Source organism: Zalophus californianus, chromosome X (assembly GCF_009762305.2).
Source record: "Zalophus californianus isolate mZalCal1 chromosome X, mZalCal1.pri.v2, whole genome shotgun sequence".
Taxonomy (NCBI): Eukaryota; Metazoa; Chordata; class Mammalia; order Carnivora; family Otariidae; genus Zalophus; species Zalophus californianus.
The window spans coordinates 84,916,573-84,933,581 of record NC_045612.1 but is presented as its reverse complement, the minus strand read 5'-3'; the positions used below and the strand labels follow the sequence as shown (position 1 = coordinate 84,933,581).

At 35.9% G+C, this 17,009-nt stretch overlaps 1 protein-coding gene across 6 annotated transcripts in view; it reads left to right on the top strand.

The window, feature by feature from the left end:
* Positions 1 to 13,854: 13,854 nt before the first annotated feature.
* Positions 13,855 to 17,009, top strand: part of MAGED1 (MAGE family member D1) — a 65,176-nt gene continuing 62,021 nt past the window's right edge. For 2 of the 6 annotated variants that reach the window (XM_027607407.2, XM_027607401.2), the window contains exon 1: positions 13,869 to 13,922. The gene's annotated coding sequence lies outside the window, so the exon portion shown is untranslated. Of the gene's footprint in view, positions 13,923 to 17,009 lie in introns of all 6 variants that reach the window. The other 4 variants (XM_027607402.2, XM_027607408.2, XM_027607403.2 and 1 more) reach the window with 4 other exon arrangements.

Sequence of the window (17,009 nt, the reverse complement as noted above, 5' to 3'; positions counted from 1 at the left end):
AAGAGTATTGAAGTCCTTGACTATAATTGTGGATTTGAATATTTCACATTGCAGTTGTGAGATAATAGAAAAAATATATATTGGTTTCAGGCCCCAGTTTCTGGCACAGAGCTCCTAACACCCTTGTAAATTCCTGAGTGATAAGAACACCAGGAGCATCTTTTGTTCTAATATTTGCTCTTTGACCCTGGGTCCAGACACTGGGCTCCTGAAACCCTTGCAAATTCTCAAGTGATAAAAGGACTAGTGATGTGGGAAACAAAGGCAAAAGAAATATAGCTTAAATTAAAATCTCCTTACAGCTTGCAGCCCACTGATAGATACCTGAAACATGCAGGGTGTGACCTTCCTCAAGGAACTCGTGGTTGCCTTAGTGCCTTAATGTTTAAAAAGAACCTGATCTTGGCAGCAGTTGGCCCCTCAAGGTCCTGAAGACTTGCTTCCAGATTCTTGGAGATTTGCACTATCCCTAACCCCCACTAATAAAAAAGTATACAATCAGTCACCCCTCACAATCCCAGTATAGACATTTCTGCCTACAGCTCCTGTCCCATGAATAGGGAAGGGGTTAAGGTATAGGCAGAAGAGAGAGGAGGCCCTGATTCTTCTGACTGGGTTCTGTAACTATTCCTGGCAGGTGGAGATGCTGAGACAGAACGGAACAAGAGATAAAGAAACAAACCAAGACGGCACAAGAATCTCAAGGCCACAAGCTTCGCAGTCAGTTCTCAATAAAAGACTGCCTCTAAAGGCCCTCAGTGGCAACCCATTCGGGACCCCTCTCACTCTAGAGAGCTTTTGTCTTTCCTTTCTGCTCTCACCTTCACTTAATAAACTTACACTTCACTTCACCCTTTTGTGTCCGTGAGATTCATTCTTGGACTCTGTGAAACAAGGACCCTGCAATCCTGCAACACTAGGAGCATCTTTTGTTCCAGTGAGGTGACTTTAAGTGGGATCCTGGATGGTGATTGGTCACCAGAAAGTCCAAGCTAAGATTAGAAGCTTGGAGTTTGCAGCTCTATCCACCCCATCTCCATCCTCCAGAAAGGCGACGAGGGCTGGAAATGGAGTTAATAATTGACCATGCCTATGTGAGGAAGTCTCCATAAAATCCCAATAAGTATGGGATTCAAAGAGCTTCTAGGTTGGTGAACACATCCACATACCAAGAGGGTGATGCACCCCAACTCCATGGGGATAGAAGTTCTGGTGCTCAGGGCCATCCCAGAACTCATCCTATGTATCTCTTCATCTGACTGTTCCTCTGTATCTTTAATCATATCCTTTAATAAACTGGTAAATAGGGACGCCTGGGTGGCTCAGTTGGTTAAGCAGCTGCCTTTAGCTCAGGTCATGATCTCGGGGTTGGGACATTGAGTCCCACGTCGGGCTCCCTGCTCAGGGGGGAGCCTGCTTCTCCCTCTGCCCCACCCCACCCCCCTGCTCATGCTCTCTATCAAATAAATAAATACAATTTTTAAAAAATAGGTAAATTGGTAAACATAAGTGTTTCCCTGAGTCTTGTGAGTCACTGTAGCAAATTAATCAAATCCAAAGAGGGGGTTGTGGGAGCCTCAGATTTATAATCCATTAGAAGCACAGGTGTTGTGGGCCTGAGTTCTTAACCTGTGTACCTGATGCTATCTTCAGGTAGATAGTGTCAGAACTGAATTGAACTGAGTTAAATCGTAGGACACCCAGCTGGTGTAGCAGAATTGCTTGTTTGGGAAAACTCCACACACGTCAGAAGTGTTATGAGTGTGTTAGTACCATGAGAATAAAGGAGAAATACTGGAGGAGGACTGGGTTTTATCCTAACACAACAGTTCTATCAGGTTTTCCTCCATGTATTTTGATGCTCTATTATTAGGTAGATAAACATAATTGTTATGTTGCCTATCTAATTGACTAATTTATCATTATTAAATATCCTTATTTTAAAGTGGTAATATTCTTTGCCCTAAAATCTACTTTGTCTCTTCTTTACACTAGAGTTAACATGGTATATTTTTATCAAATCTTTTATGTTTGTTCTATTTGTGTCTTTAAAAGTAAACTGTACCTCTTATAGGTAGCAGATAGTTGTTTCATTTTTATCCAATCTGCCAATCTATGACATTAAACTGGAATGTTCAGACCAGTTATATTTTGTCATTATTGATATGGTTTGGTTTGAGTCTAGTATTTTTCTTTTGTCTTACTTGTTTTCTGTTCTTTTTTCTCTCTTTTTCTGCCTTCTTTTCCATTATTCAAGTATTTTTCTGAATTCATTTTATCCCTGTTGTCAGCTTATTACCTATAACTTTTTTATTTTTTTATTTTTTTTTATTTTAGTGGTCAGTCTTGGATTTATGACATGCATTTTTAACTTACTCTAGTCTACGTTCAAGTAATATTATACCAGTTTGGGTACAATATAAGATCTTTAAAATAGCTTGCCCATTCTTGCCTCTTGACCTTTATTCCATTGTATACATTTTACTTTTACATATGTTATAAAACTTACAATACATACTATTATTTTTGTTTAAACATTCAATTTTCTTTTAAAGAGTTTTAAATAGGAAAAACACTTTCTTATCCATTTTGTTACCATTTCCAGAAGAAAAACACCCTTCTGTGTGTCTCCTCCACTCTCAATACTCTACTACAATACTACTTCACTTCTAACACCAGATGTGTGTATGTATGTGTGTGTATGTGTGTGTGTAGGGAGGCATTCCCCCATACCAAACAATTCTTAACCAGTTGAGTTTCCTACAATTTAATTCCACAGGTTAAAGGCTCAGTCCCACAGAACTGCCCCCCCATAACTTCAGACAACAATAGCAAGTCCACGTTGTTACCTATGCTTCTGACCAACTGACTGTGAATCAGAGTTTCACATGACCCCCTCCTTCAGTTCGATTAATTTGGTAAACCGGCTCACATAACTTAGGAAAACATTTACTTACTAGATTACTGGTTTATTATAAAAGGATATAACTCAGGAACAGCCAGATGGAAGAGATACACAAGACAGTTTCCATGCTCTCTCCAGGCACACAATTCTCACATCTCCAAATATTCACCAACCCGGAAGTTCTCTGAACCCATACATTTGGGTTTTCAACGAGGCTTTACTACATAGGCATGATGGATTAAATCTTTGGCTGTAAGTGACTGAACTCAATCTCCAGCCCCTCTCCCTTTCCCGCAGGTTGGGGAGGGTGCATAGAACTGAAAGTTCCAACCCTGTTATCAGGCTTGGTTCCCCTGGCAACCAGCCTCCATCCCTAGAAGCTTTCCAAAAGTCACCTCATTAACATAATCTCAGGTGTTGTTGAAAGGGGTTTGTTATGAATAACAAAAGACATCCACTTCACCTTTATGTTCTGAAGCTATTTCAGGAACTAAGGACAATAGACCAAATATTATAACAAAGGATGTCCCTATGGCTCTTAAGAAATTATAAGGATTTTAGGAAATACGTGCCAGGAATAGTGGACAAAGACCAATATGTATTTATTATAAATAGCAATATCACACCATTTCTGACCCTCTTCATTCCTTTCTATAGATGCATATTTTTATCTGCTATCATTTTCCTTCTGCAGGAAGCACTTTCTTTAACATTTCTTATAGTACAGGCCTGCCAGTAATAAATTATTTCAGCTTTTGTAAGTCTGAAAAAAATATCTTTATTTTACCTTCACTTTCAAAAGATATTCTTGTCAGTATAGAATTTTACCTTGACTTTTTTTTCTTTCGGTATGTTAAAAATGTTTCTTCACTGTCTTGTATGCGTTATTTCCAAGGGGAAATAAGATGTCATTGTTATTTTTGTTCCTCCAGACATAACATGGCTTTTATCTCTGGATGTTTTAAAATTTTTCTCTTCTTCACTGGTTTTAAGCAATTTGATCATAATATACACAATTGTAATTTTCTTCATTTTTCTTGTGCTTGGAATTTATCTTCCTGTTTCTTTATGTTTATAGTTTTCAACAAATTTAGAAATTTTCAGCTATTATTTCTTCAGTTTTTTTTTCTCTCTCCTTCCCCTCTCCTCTTTCAGACACTCCAATTATCCATCCAGTAGTCACTTAGTAAATTGTCCCACAATTCACTGATCTCACTGATAACTCTGTTCATTTTGTAGAATTCATTTTTTCTACTGTGTTTTATTTTGGATAGTTTATGTCATCAACTACATTAATCTTTTTTTTCTGCAGTGCCTAATCTGCCATTAATTCTATCCGTCATATTTTACATCGAACAAATTTTAGTTTTCATCTCCAGAATGTCTATTTGGGTCTTTTTATATATAACCCATGTCTCTACTCAATTTTCTGAACAGATGGAATATAGTTATAATGTCTTTAAATGTCTATGGTTCCTAATTCTAACATCTCTATCAGCCTTGGATCAGTTTCAATTGTTTTAATTTTCTCCTCGATATAATTTGTATTTTTATGTATTTTTTCATTCTTTGTAATGTTTAATGAGATATTAGCCAGACATTGTAGATTTTACCTTGTTCAATGCTGAATATGTCTGTATTCCTTTAAATACTCTTGACAGAGTTCTGGGACATGTTAAGGTGCCTGGAAATACTTTGATCCTTTTGAGTCATGTGTTTAAGTTTTGTTACAGGATTGGAATAGTGTTCAATATAGGTCTAATTATTCCCTTACCAAAGCCACCCTTCTGTGTACTTTACCCAATGCACAATGAATTTTGAGGTTTTCTAGTGTAGCTGGTGTGAACAGGCATTGTTTCTGGCTCTGCATTCACCCCAGACAATGTTAGCTCTCATCCTTTTGGATGATTTTCTACCTGGCCTTGAGGGTACTTTCCTCAAATGTGTGTTCTGATCAGTCCTTAGCTGAATGCTAAAGGGGAATCTTTGTAGGTATCTGGGGTTTTACCTCTATGCAGTTTCTCCTCTTTAGTACTCTCTCCTGAAAATTCTAGCCATCTATGTCTTTCTGGACACTCATCTCTACCTTCTCAATGCAAGTAGTCCATCAGTCTTTTCTTCAATTCTTCCTCCCTGCACCATAGCCCAGAAAAATCTCTCAAGACAATAAACTGGGGAAATCTTTGAACTCACCTCATTTATTTCCATATCTGAATCTCTGGATCTCCAGTGTCTTGAAAACTGATGTTTCATATGATTTGAAACATCTTTTGTTGTCTCAGCTATGAGGGTAAATCTGATCTTTTTTATTCCATACTGCCCATAAGTGAAAGCATCTGTTCTTTTTTTTAAATGTCTTTTAAGTTGAGGTATTTTACAAGCAGTAATATGCACTACTCATGTGTGTACAGCTCAATTATTTATATATCTGTGCAATCACCATCAAGATATTAAAATTTTCAAGCACTTCTAGAAGGCTCCCTCATCCCCCTCCATTGCTGTTTTACTGGAAGCTAAACACTTTGTTATTTCACTTTGACCATGAGGAAACTTACACTACAGTTGGGATAAAGCCATGTAATTTTATTACTGCTGCACTTCAACTATAAATCCCTGTCTTCTAGAAGTAGTCTCATGTCATATATTCTCTATTTTTTTTTTACAGATGGCCATTACAAAATAGAGTGAATTTTTTTGCTTTATTTTTTTATTGAGGTATAATTGACATATAACACTATATTAGTTTCAGCCCTGCAGTATAATGAGTCAGTATACATATATATTGTGAAATGATCACCACAAGTCTAGTTAACATCCATCATTATACATAGTTACAAAATTTTTTTCTTGTGATGACGACTTTTAAGATTTACTCTCTTAGCAACTTTCAATGCAGTGCAGTATTATTAACTATAGTCACCATGCTTACATTACATCCCATAACATATTTATTTTATAACTGGAAGTTTATGCCTCTTGACCCCCTTCACCCATTTTGCCCATCCCTTACCCTCTGCCTCTGACAACCAGTTTGTTCTGTGTCTGCGAGCTTGGTTTTTGTTTTGTTTTAAATTTCACTGTAAGTGGGATCATATGGTATTTGTCTTTCTCTGTCTGACTTATTTCACTTAGCATAATGCCCTCAAGGTCCATCCATATTGTTGCAAATGGCAAAATTTCCTTCTTTTTTATGGCTGAATAGTATTCCTCTGTGTGTATATATGTGTGTGTGTGTGTATGTGTGTGTGTGTGTGTCTATGTGTATCACACATCTTCTTTATCCATTTTTCCCTTGATAAACACTCAAATTGCTTGCATATCTTGGCTATTGTAAATAGTGCTGCAATGAACATGGGGGTGCATAGATCTTTTCAAATTAGTGATTTTGTTTTCTTTGGATAAATACCCAGAAGTGGAATGGCTGGATCATATGGTAATTCTATTTTTAATATTCAAGGAAACTTCATACTCTTTCCCATAGTTGTGGAACCAATTTACATTCCCACTAAGTGAAAGAGGGTTCCCTTTTCTCCACATTCTCACAAACACTTTTTTCCCAAAGTACTGGGCCTACCTAAATATACAGATTTTCCCAGTTTTATACTAAAACCCACCCCAATCTCATTGTTATCAGTTGTTTATCATTCACATAGTAGAATATCAAAAGATGGTAACAAAAGTGAGTGGTACTAATGGAATTATGATTATGACTTTGATCAGAAAAAAATAATGACTTCCTCTTTTTCATCTTTTTTTTTGTCTACATAATAAGCCAAAAACTGTTTTTAAAGACATGAGTTATTTTCTGAGTTTATAATTTTTTTGTTTGCCAATTACCAATATTTCATGTTTCCTATACCTCAGCAACCAAGCAATAAAATAACAATTAAAAAGGAATATTCTTTTAATTCTGCTTTCACTTAGTCTTCAGAAACTTCAGTCCTTGACAAATTCTACCTAAATGACTTTGAATGAACCTAGGGAGGTTTCTTATGCCCCCAGGTTTTCTCACCTTGATCATTATCAAAATTATCTCAGAACTATCTCAGATCCCATCCTCAAGGAGCTGTTATGGTTCCTTTTATTTTGTATTCTGCTTTTATTACCATAATCTTTCCCTAAAACTCAATCTTTGGATCCTTGAGGCAGGGCTGGTGGACAGTCTGAATGACTGGCTAGGTTATATTTATCATTCCTCTCTTCATGGCTTTGATATGCATTTTCCTGATGGCTAATGATGTTGAGCATCTTTTCATATATTCACTGGCCATTTGAAGAATGTCCATTTGGATCCATTGCCCATTTTTTAAGTTGGGTTATTTGTTTTTGAGCTGTACAAATTCCTTATATATTGCATATACAAGTCCTTCATCAGATATATGATTTACAAACATTTTCTCCCATTTTGAGTGTTTTCTTTTCACCTTCTTGATAGTATCCATTGAAGCATGAAAGATTTTAATTTTGGTAAGTCAAAATTTACCTATAGTTTTTTATTTTGTTATTTGGACATTTGTATCATATCTAAGAGGGCTTTGCCTAACTTGTAGTCACAAAGATTTACTCCTATATTTTTTTCTAAGATTTGTATAGCTTCTGCACTTATATTTAGGCCTATGATCCACTTTGTGCTAATTTTTATATATAATATTTGGTAGGGTGAGGAGGCTTCATTCTGTTTCTAGTTTGATGTTTTTTTTATTTTTATCATGAAAGTGTGTTGGATTTTGTCAAATTTTTTTTCTGTGTCTGTCCAAATGATTATTTGGTTTTTGTCCTTTATTTTATTGATATGCTGTTTTACTTTAATAGATTTTCAGATGTTATACCAACTTTGCATTTCTTGGATATATTCCACTTGCTCATGGGGTATAATTCTTTATATATGGCAGTGGGTTTGGTTTGATAGTATTTTACTGAGGATCTTGGAATAAAAGCCTGTGGTTTTCTTTTCTTGTCATGCTCTTGTTTACTTTTGTTAGCAGGAAAATACCAGTCTTACAGAATTTGGAAAATGTTTCTCTTCTATTTTCTGTAACAATTTGTAAAGAATTAGTATTGATTGTAATTAGTTATTTAAAAGTTTGGTAGACTTTATCAGTGAATTTGGACATGGACTTTTTCTTGTGGGAAGTTTTTTATTAAATTACAAATATAGAGATTGCTTTGTAGTTGTTATGGGTCTTCTTTGGATTTTCTACTTCTTGAATTTGTTTCAGTAGTTTGTTTCTTTCTAAGAATATGTCCATTTTGCCTAATCTATCTAATTTATTGGCATACAGTTATTCATAGTATTCTCTTATTTTCTTTCTCTTTCTTTAAAGTCTGTAGTAACAACTGCTCTCTCATCACACCTTTTAATAATTTGAGTCTTCTCTTTTTTCTTGGTCAGTTTAGCTAAAGATTTATGAATTTTGTTGGTCTTTTCAGAGAAACAATTTTTTTTGTTGATTTTCAATTTATTGAGGCTTATTTTGTGACCTAACATATTGTCTATCCTGGGGAATGTTCCGTGTGTACTTGAAAAGAATATGTATTCTGCCTTTTCGGAGGGGAGTATACCATTAAGCCAAGATTCTTTATATTGTTGTTCAAGTCTTCTATTTCCTTTTCGATCTTCTGCTTTGTTGTCCTATACATTCCTGAAAGTGGAGTATTAAAGTTTCCAAATATTGTTGAATTATCCATAACACTCTTAAGTTCTATAACTTTCTGTTTCTCTTCTTCGGGGTTCTGGTTTTAGGCGGATATGCACCTGTGCTTGTAATTTTAATATCTTAGAGATGGATATACTCTGTTATCATTATAAAATGTTTTCCTTTACTTGTAATAAAATTTTATGTATTAAAGTCTCTTTTTTTCTAATATTATAGCCACTCCAGCTTTACTTAATGCTGGAAAATTAAATGCTTTCCCTTTAATTTCTGGAACAAAGCAGAGATTCTTCTCACCACTCTTATTCAACATTGTAGTGGAAGTCCTAAACAGTGCAATTACTCATGAAAAAGAAACAACATTAATTGGAACAACATTAATTCCAATTAAGTAATTGGAAAGGGGAAAAAACTTTCCTTACATTCAGACAACATATTTGTCCAGAAAAAATCACCCCAAAATCTACAAAACAAAAACCCTTAGAAATATCAAGTGAGTTTAACAAAAATTCAGGATATAAGTCAATACACAAAATCTATCATATATCTAAAAACCAGTAAGAAATTTAAAAAAGTTACAATAGCTCCAACAATTAAACAAAATTGAAGAAAACAATACAATTTATGATAACTCAAAAAAAGAGCAATTGGTGTGAATTTAGTAAAAAGTAAACACAATCTGCATGTTGAAAACTATAAAGCACTGATTCAAGAAATCTAGAAAGATCTGAAGAAATGGAAAGACATCTCATATTCATGGATTTGTAGGATCTACAAAAATGAAGAATATCCCCAAATTAATCTAGATTCAACACAATTTACACCAAAACCACAAGATTTTTTGTAGTTATAGAAAAGCTGATTCCATAACATATAGGAAAAATCAAAGGAATTAGAATAACTAAACAATTTGGAAAAGAAGAATAAATGTGAAGGAATTACACTATTTGAGATTAAAATTCACTTTAAAACCATAGTTATCAAGACAGTGTCATATTGGTAAAAGGGAGACATATACATCAGTGGAGAAGAATAGAGTATTTAGAAATAGACCAGTACAAATATGGTGAGCTGATTTTTTATAAAGGTGCTGTTTCAATGGAGAAAAAATAGTCCTTTTAACAAATAGTATGCATACTAAAGCCACAGAGATTCTATCTACCACATACCTATTTGAATAATTAAAATTAAGAAAAGTATGAAGGGGCGCCTGGCTGGCTCAGCTGGAAGAGCATGTGACTCTTGATCTCAGGTTTGTGAGTTCAAGCCCCATGTTGGGTGTAGAAATTACTTAAATAAATAAAAACTTTAAACAAAGTATGAAGAATACCAAGTGCTGGCAAGGACATGGAGCAATCATAACTCACACATTGCTGGTAGGAATGCAAAATTGTTCAGCCACTTTGGAAAACATTTTGGCAGTTTCTTATAAAGTTAAACATCCAGATACCATAACCATTTATGAGCAATCTTACTCCTAGGCCTTTCTTTTGAGATATTAAAACTATGTTCACACAAAAACCTGCATATAAATGTTATAGCCTTTTAACTCATCATCTCCAAAAGTGGAAATTACCCAAATGTTTCAATTGGTGAATGGATAAACAATCTGTGATACATCTATACAATGAAATACTATTCAGAAATAAAAACTAATGAAAAATTGATACATATAACAACTTGGATGACTCTCAAAGGTGTTATCCTAAGTAAAAGAAGCCTGTCTCAAAGGTTACTTATTCTATGTTTCCATATATATGATATTTTAGAAAAGTAGAAACTAGATTGAAAGAGAACAGGAGTTTTTGCCAGGGTTTTTGGGTGAGGAAGACTGTGTGACTAAAATAGGGTATCATAGAGACTTTTGGGAGTTATGGGACTGTTCTATATCCTGACTGTGGTGTGGTTATATGAACCTATGCATGTGTTAATACTCATAGTACTGTTCATACCAAAAAAGTAATTTACTATATGTAATTTTAAGAAATGACAAGTCTCTTTATTTAACAAGGTGAAACACATGCCTACACATATAGTTAAGTAAAAAAAATCTTGGTGCAAAATAGTTTGTATTATATGCTGTTTTTTGGTAAAAATGTAAACAATACATATACATGTGTTTGCTTGCATATGTATAAAATATCTTTGAAAGAATAACTAAGAAACTTACTAGGTGACTAGGGGCCAGGTATAAGGTGGAAAGTTTTTATTGTATATGATTTTGTGTCAGTTTTGGGTAACTGTTTAAAATTATTCTTTATATCTTTATTATAATATATGATATATACAAAATAATGCATGTGGTTTTCATGGGCACCCAGAGTTGAAAACTACTGTTTTATAAGTTCCATATTTATTATGCTATTTTGTTTATTGCTTGTCTTCCCCACTAAAATGTAAGTTTTAAAAGTGGGAGGATTTTTTCCACTCCTTTGTTTATGCAAGTATCTCTACTGCCTTGAACAGTGACAACCACACAGTGGTTGACCAACAAATGTTTGTTGAGTGAATAAAATAAAGTGTTAAGAACAGGATGTATGGTGGAAGCAGAGAAGAGGAACAGTTGTCTGGTTTTGGTTAAGGAGTGGAAGGAAGAATCAGTAAGGCTTAATGAAAGAGTTAAAATATCAGCTAATCTATGAAAGGTGAATACTAGATAGCGGGTGTGAAAGCACACATATTTGAGATCTCAGTACACTTTCTAAATTGTAAGCACTTGTGTGAGACTTTAACTTAGGGTGGGAAAAGCTGAGTGGTGAGAGATGAGGCTGGAGAGAGAGAGAGACCAAGTTAGACTACCAAGGCTTTTGTATACCATCTAAGGAGTTGGGATTTGGGGAGAAACATGTAGGGTCTGAACTAAGTGATCCTGATGACTGAGAGAAATGGATGAAGTCTATAAACATTCATATATCACCCTTTCAGGGAGCTTTTCCATAATGGCAATCTTCTCCCCCTCCCCTTTGTGCATTGCTATCCTACTTACTTGCTTTATTTCTTCATAGTACTTGTCACTTTCTGGCATGTATTTTCTTAAGTATTTTATTATCTGCCACAAGAATGTAGTTTATGTGAGGGCAGAAATTTTTGTCCATTTTGCTCATGGTTCTATCCTTACAGCTTGGTGCATATTAACTGCTTGATAAATATTTGTTGCATGAATTTTTCAAAACTTTGAATGTGGAGGAAGTCAAGGAAAAATGATCAGGTTTCAATGCCTCTGGATTTCTCATAATCCACTGGCTAATTTTTCCAGCTCAATTCCCAAATATAATTAATTATTATTAGCATAAGCCCCTAATTTTCTGTATTTATTCACTGATTACTGTAATATCCTCTAAATCAACTTCTCTGCTTCCAGATTGCACCAGTACAACCCATTTTCTATATTCTGGTTTTAAACATTACCATATACTTTTTTTTAACATATAATGTATTATTTGTTTCAGAGGTACAGATCTGTGATTCAACAGTCTTACACAATTCACAGCGCTCACCATAGCACATACCCTCCTCAATGTCTATCACCCAGCCACCCCATCCCTCCCACCCCCCACCACTCCAGCAATCCTCAGTTTGTTTCCTGAGATTAAGAACTCCTCATATCAGTGAGATCATATGATACATGTCTTTCTTTGATTGACTTATTTCGCTCAGCATAACACCCTCCAGTTCCATCCATGTCGTTGCAAATGGCAAGATTTCATTCCTTCTGATGGCTGCATAATATTCCACTGTATATATATACCACTTCTTCTTTATCCATTCCTCTGTCGATGGACATCTTGGCTCTTTCCACAGTTTGGCTATTGTGGACATTGCTGCTATAAACACTGGGGTGCACGTACCCCTTTGGATCCCTACATTTGTATCTTTGGGGTAAATACCCCAGTAGTGCATATACTTTCTTGCTTAAAATTCTTCTTTGGACTTCTGTTTCCCTTAAGCTCAAACTCCATGACATGGCTTGCAAGGTCCTTCCTTCTCTGGCTTCTTCTTACATTCAGCTTCATCACTCATTACTGTTCCTCTCACATCATACTTCAAGTCCTCTGCCATTCTTCCCTTTCATTCGTCCATTCAATAATCTAGTCAACATTAAACAAGTCTTCATTGAGCACCCCTTAGGAGATAAGGTATGTTTCAGGTTTTTAATATTCACCAATCAATGGGACAACCGTGGTTCCTACACTGTCTTCTCTACCTATTATTTTGTCACATTATAGTGCTGTTAGTTGTTTATGTGTTCATTTCTCCCACTGTTTGGATGGCCTTGAAATCCAGGGTTGTGTCTTATTTTTCTTTATATGAGCAATATCAGGAACAGAACCTTACACTGAGTGGTTGTTCAGAATCTGCTGGTTGAGTGACAAAATATGAGTTAAAAATGTTGAAATGAACTATAAAAATACCAGAGAAAGTAAGGACTTGGTGCTGGCCCCTTTCATTTCCCTGACCACATTTTGGTTATTTATTCATCAAACACTGATAATCACCTTTTTATGCCAGGCTCTTATGCATTTAAAATGTCACCTTTAGCTCCTAAGGTGTGGGGTTCCGATTACAATGCTCATCGGTGTAGCATAGTATTTGGGACATGGTAGATGCTCACTATATACTTGTAGATTGACTGAAAATAACCACAAAAAAGAACTGGGGTACAGACTGGGCCCAGAAGAGCTTTCCTGAAGTAGTGGCAATAGGTAATTCAATACTGAACTTTTAACCACAGTAAGAATTATTCTTGTTATTGAAAATTTTGTCAGTTGTCATTTTCTTGGGGGGGGGGTTATATACATATACAAGAATGCTTTCTAGACGAGTTTCCCTTATTTATTTGGAAATTTGAGTATGGCATGTAACTCTTTGGATACCGTTCCGAGACAAAAAGATTCAGACTTCAGATTTTTTAAGATCTTGAAATCAAAGTATGCCACTAATAAAAATGAAAATTTTTTCCAACATGGTATGCCAGAAAACAGTAACTCAGTATGACAAATACGTAACTGTTGACATCCAAGAGTTAAGGGACTAGGGTTAGGAAGGTATTTCAAAGGCTTAATCAACAAAGCGAGGTGACAAATTTGGATACGTGGGGTTTGGCTGAAATAATGCAGTTCTTGGGATGACGAGAGCTAAGATTTGTAAAAACGTACTGATTCCCTCTCAGCCTGTTTACATCACTACCCAGCTTCTGATAGGGTGAGAGAGCCAGAGCGATAAAGTATTGTAAGAGATTGCTAGAGAGGCACAGGAAGTTGCCTGGTAAAGGGGGAGTGGCGGAGGAAGCTAGGCTTCCGCCAAACGAAGGAAAATAGCAGTTCCGGTCACGCCATCGTTGCGTCGCGGCTCTCTTCAGCAAGGTGAGTGTAAAGAAAGAGGCTGATAATTTTCACAAGTGAGTCCCCAGACACCCCGGGGAAGCTTTCCTCCTTGCTTCAACATGGGGCAGAAAGAAGTTTTCATTCCCGGAGTACGTTGTGTGAAGGTTGTTTCTGACGCTTAGGTTCCCGTCGCCTGTCTTCTCTCCCCCGCTCTGAAGATGGCAGGCCGTCATCCCCTCCCCTTTCTCTCTTGTAGTCCTTTTATCCCTAGTCATTCTTCACCTCTCCTCATTATCCCAGATCCTCTTCCTGATCTTTCTGAGCCTGGGTCATTCCCTCTACCACGGATTCTTTTCCTATCTTTTATCTCCCACCTTGTTCCCCGCCCCCTTTTAGCCTCAGAACTTTTGCAACCCCCTTCTCCCACTCTTCCTTTTCCTTCGATTCCAATACTTTACTCCCCTCCCTGCCCCACAAGGCTTCTGATCCCTCCTGTCCCGCTCCTGCAGAGGCAATTGAATTATGTACTTGCCAAAGCCAGGTGTGACTTCAATCTCATGGTCAACGTTGTTTTTGTTCATAAAAATAAGCAGTGGCAGAAATTTTAGCCCTAAGAGACGTAGGGTCTTGTTCAAATAATAATAATTATTATTATCATTATCATTTTTATTTTTATTCTAAACAAGATGATACATCAGAAACTGCACTGATTTTAACCCTCTACTCATGACATTTAAAAAAAAATTGGCGTAGAACTCAATCCCCACTTTTTAAAGGGGCAAACAAAGTGGGTTTTGTCTGTAACCTGGTGTCAGCTCTTGACAGTGGAAGCTTTTCCATCTCCTTTAGAACTTCTCGTGGAATAGAAATGGTTGACAGATATGACATCCAATTACAAATTTATTTTTTCATATGAGTTACGTTTATTATGCAAATTCTTCTCTGGTCTCTGGTAGCAACATTGAACAAGAAAGCTGGCAGATTTTTCAGACAAAGTTTTCCTGGGAACTTTGCAGGTATTCTCTATTTGGTGCAAAAATGTATTTTTCTGTCCCATTTATCAGGTTTAATTTGTCTTGTGAGAACGTTAGTTAATCACAATTTATTATTCCAATTTTTTACCCAAGAGAGGAGACATGATCATTAAACTTAAGATGAGGCTTAGGGTTTTTCAGGCTCTAAAGAGGAATTTAACCAAGGATCTCCTTGAACAAGCAATTTATTCCTCTTCTCCTGTAACTACTGTGTTATACTTGCCAAAATAAGAGGTAACTCTTTTTTTCTGGGCCAGGTATAATTTTCAGTTCTTTTAGAAAAAACGAGGCAGAGATTTTCATGATACTAAAACACTTAGGAACTCTTTTGAAGGGTATTGCTGATGTCTCTGTTCTCTATTCAAGTCATAATTACACAGCATTTAAATATCATCTGGCTTCAACCCAGTGTGCAACCATCATTTATTCATCAAAGAACTTTTATTGAATAACTTTTTAAAAATTTTTTTTAAAGATTTTATTTATTTATTTGAGAGAATGAGAGACAGAGAGCATGAGAGGGAGGAGAGTCAGAGGGAGAAGCAGACTCCCTGCTGAGCAGGGAGCCCGATGCGGGACTCTAGGATCATGACCTGAGCCAAAGGCAGTCGCTTAACCAACTGAGCCACCCAGGCGCCCTTTATTGAATAACTTTATGTGTCAGACAGTGTTAAGCACTGAGGATACAACAGTGGAAAATAAAAAGTGTATTAAGCTGTAGTTGAGAGACAGACAGTAAATGAATATATAATAAATACGAATAGGTTGTGATGGGGAGGGGATGTACTGTTTTAAATAGTCCCTGGTAAGGCAACATTTGAGCAGAACCTAAAGGAAGTGAGGGCACAAACTATACAGCTATTAGTAGGAAAAACAGGATACATCTATGTCAGTGTCTCTGTATTTGTTGTTCACTGTGCTTCCTATACACCCCCTCTTTCACTTTTCTGCATAGCTTTAATGCAGCACTCTGCATACTGAAATAACCTAATCCAGGTGCATACATTTCCCATACTCTTTTTATCCTAGCTAGCTTCTTCCTGTCATTTAGATATATTGTCAGTTACTAGCCCTGCTAGGAAGACATCTTTATATCCATCCTCAGTTCTCCCTCAGTCTGTTTATCTGTGGTGCATCGTGTGCTATCCTACCGCATATTTGCTTACCTCTCTCACTGCTCTTAACACTGTGTGTTCATGATATGTTGCCCATAAATGTTTGGTATGTTAAATTGGAAGAATTCAGTACTTGGTCTGTCTGTACAGGCAACCTTTTAAATATAGTTGGTCCCTTAGTGTTCAAAACCATCCTCTAAGGTCAGTATTATCATTATCATTTTACTGATGATAAAACCAAGACTCAGAGGTAGATAGTAACTACTATTGGTGGAGTTCATGGAGGTATGGTCTGCAAAACGCTTGGTCCTGGCCTGATTCTCTTTGTCTTTCTGGCTGTCTCTCTTTCTCTGTTTATTAATGAGAAATAGAAAATATATGGAGTATTTTATTATTTTATAAGACATAATCTGGGTATAGAAATTTCATTTTAAAAAATTTCATAAGTCAGATTATATCAGGTACTTGTTATAAATAATATAGAGCTGAGAGGCATGGTGACTCTTTTTACTTGAACAATTTTTAATTTAACAAGCATAAGTTGAAAGAAGAGTACAATGAATACTTTTATGCTCTGAACCTAGGTTCAGCAGTTGTTAACTTTTGCCATATGAGCTCACTTGTTCACTCACTTGCTCACTCATCCATCCATCCATTCATTTTTTTAATTAAAGTATAATTGTTTATATATTTTCTGATCTATCTGTTTTGGCTGAACCATTTGAGATTTGCAGGCATTATTTTTAAGTAAACTTAAATACACACAGAAAGGTGCACGTATCATAAGTGTACGGCCCAAAGCACTTCACAGTGTAAACACCTGTGTAACCAGCATCCAAATTAAGAAATAGAACACGCAAACAATGAATCATGGAACACTACATCAAAAACTAATGATGTAATGTATGGTGATTAACATAACATAATAAAATAAAATTAAAAAAAAAGAAAAGAAATAGAACATGATTATCATCTGA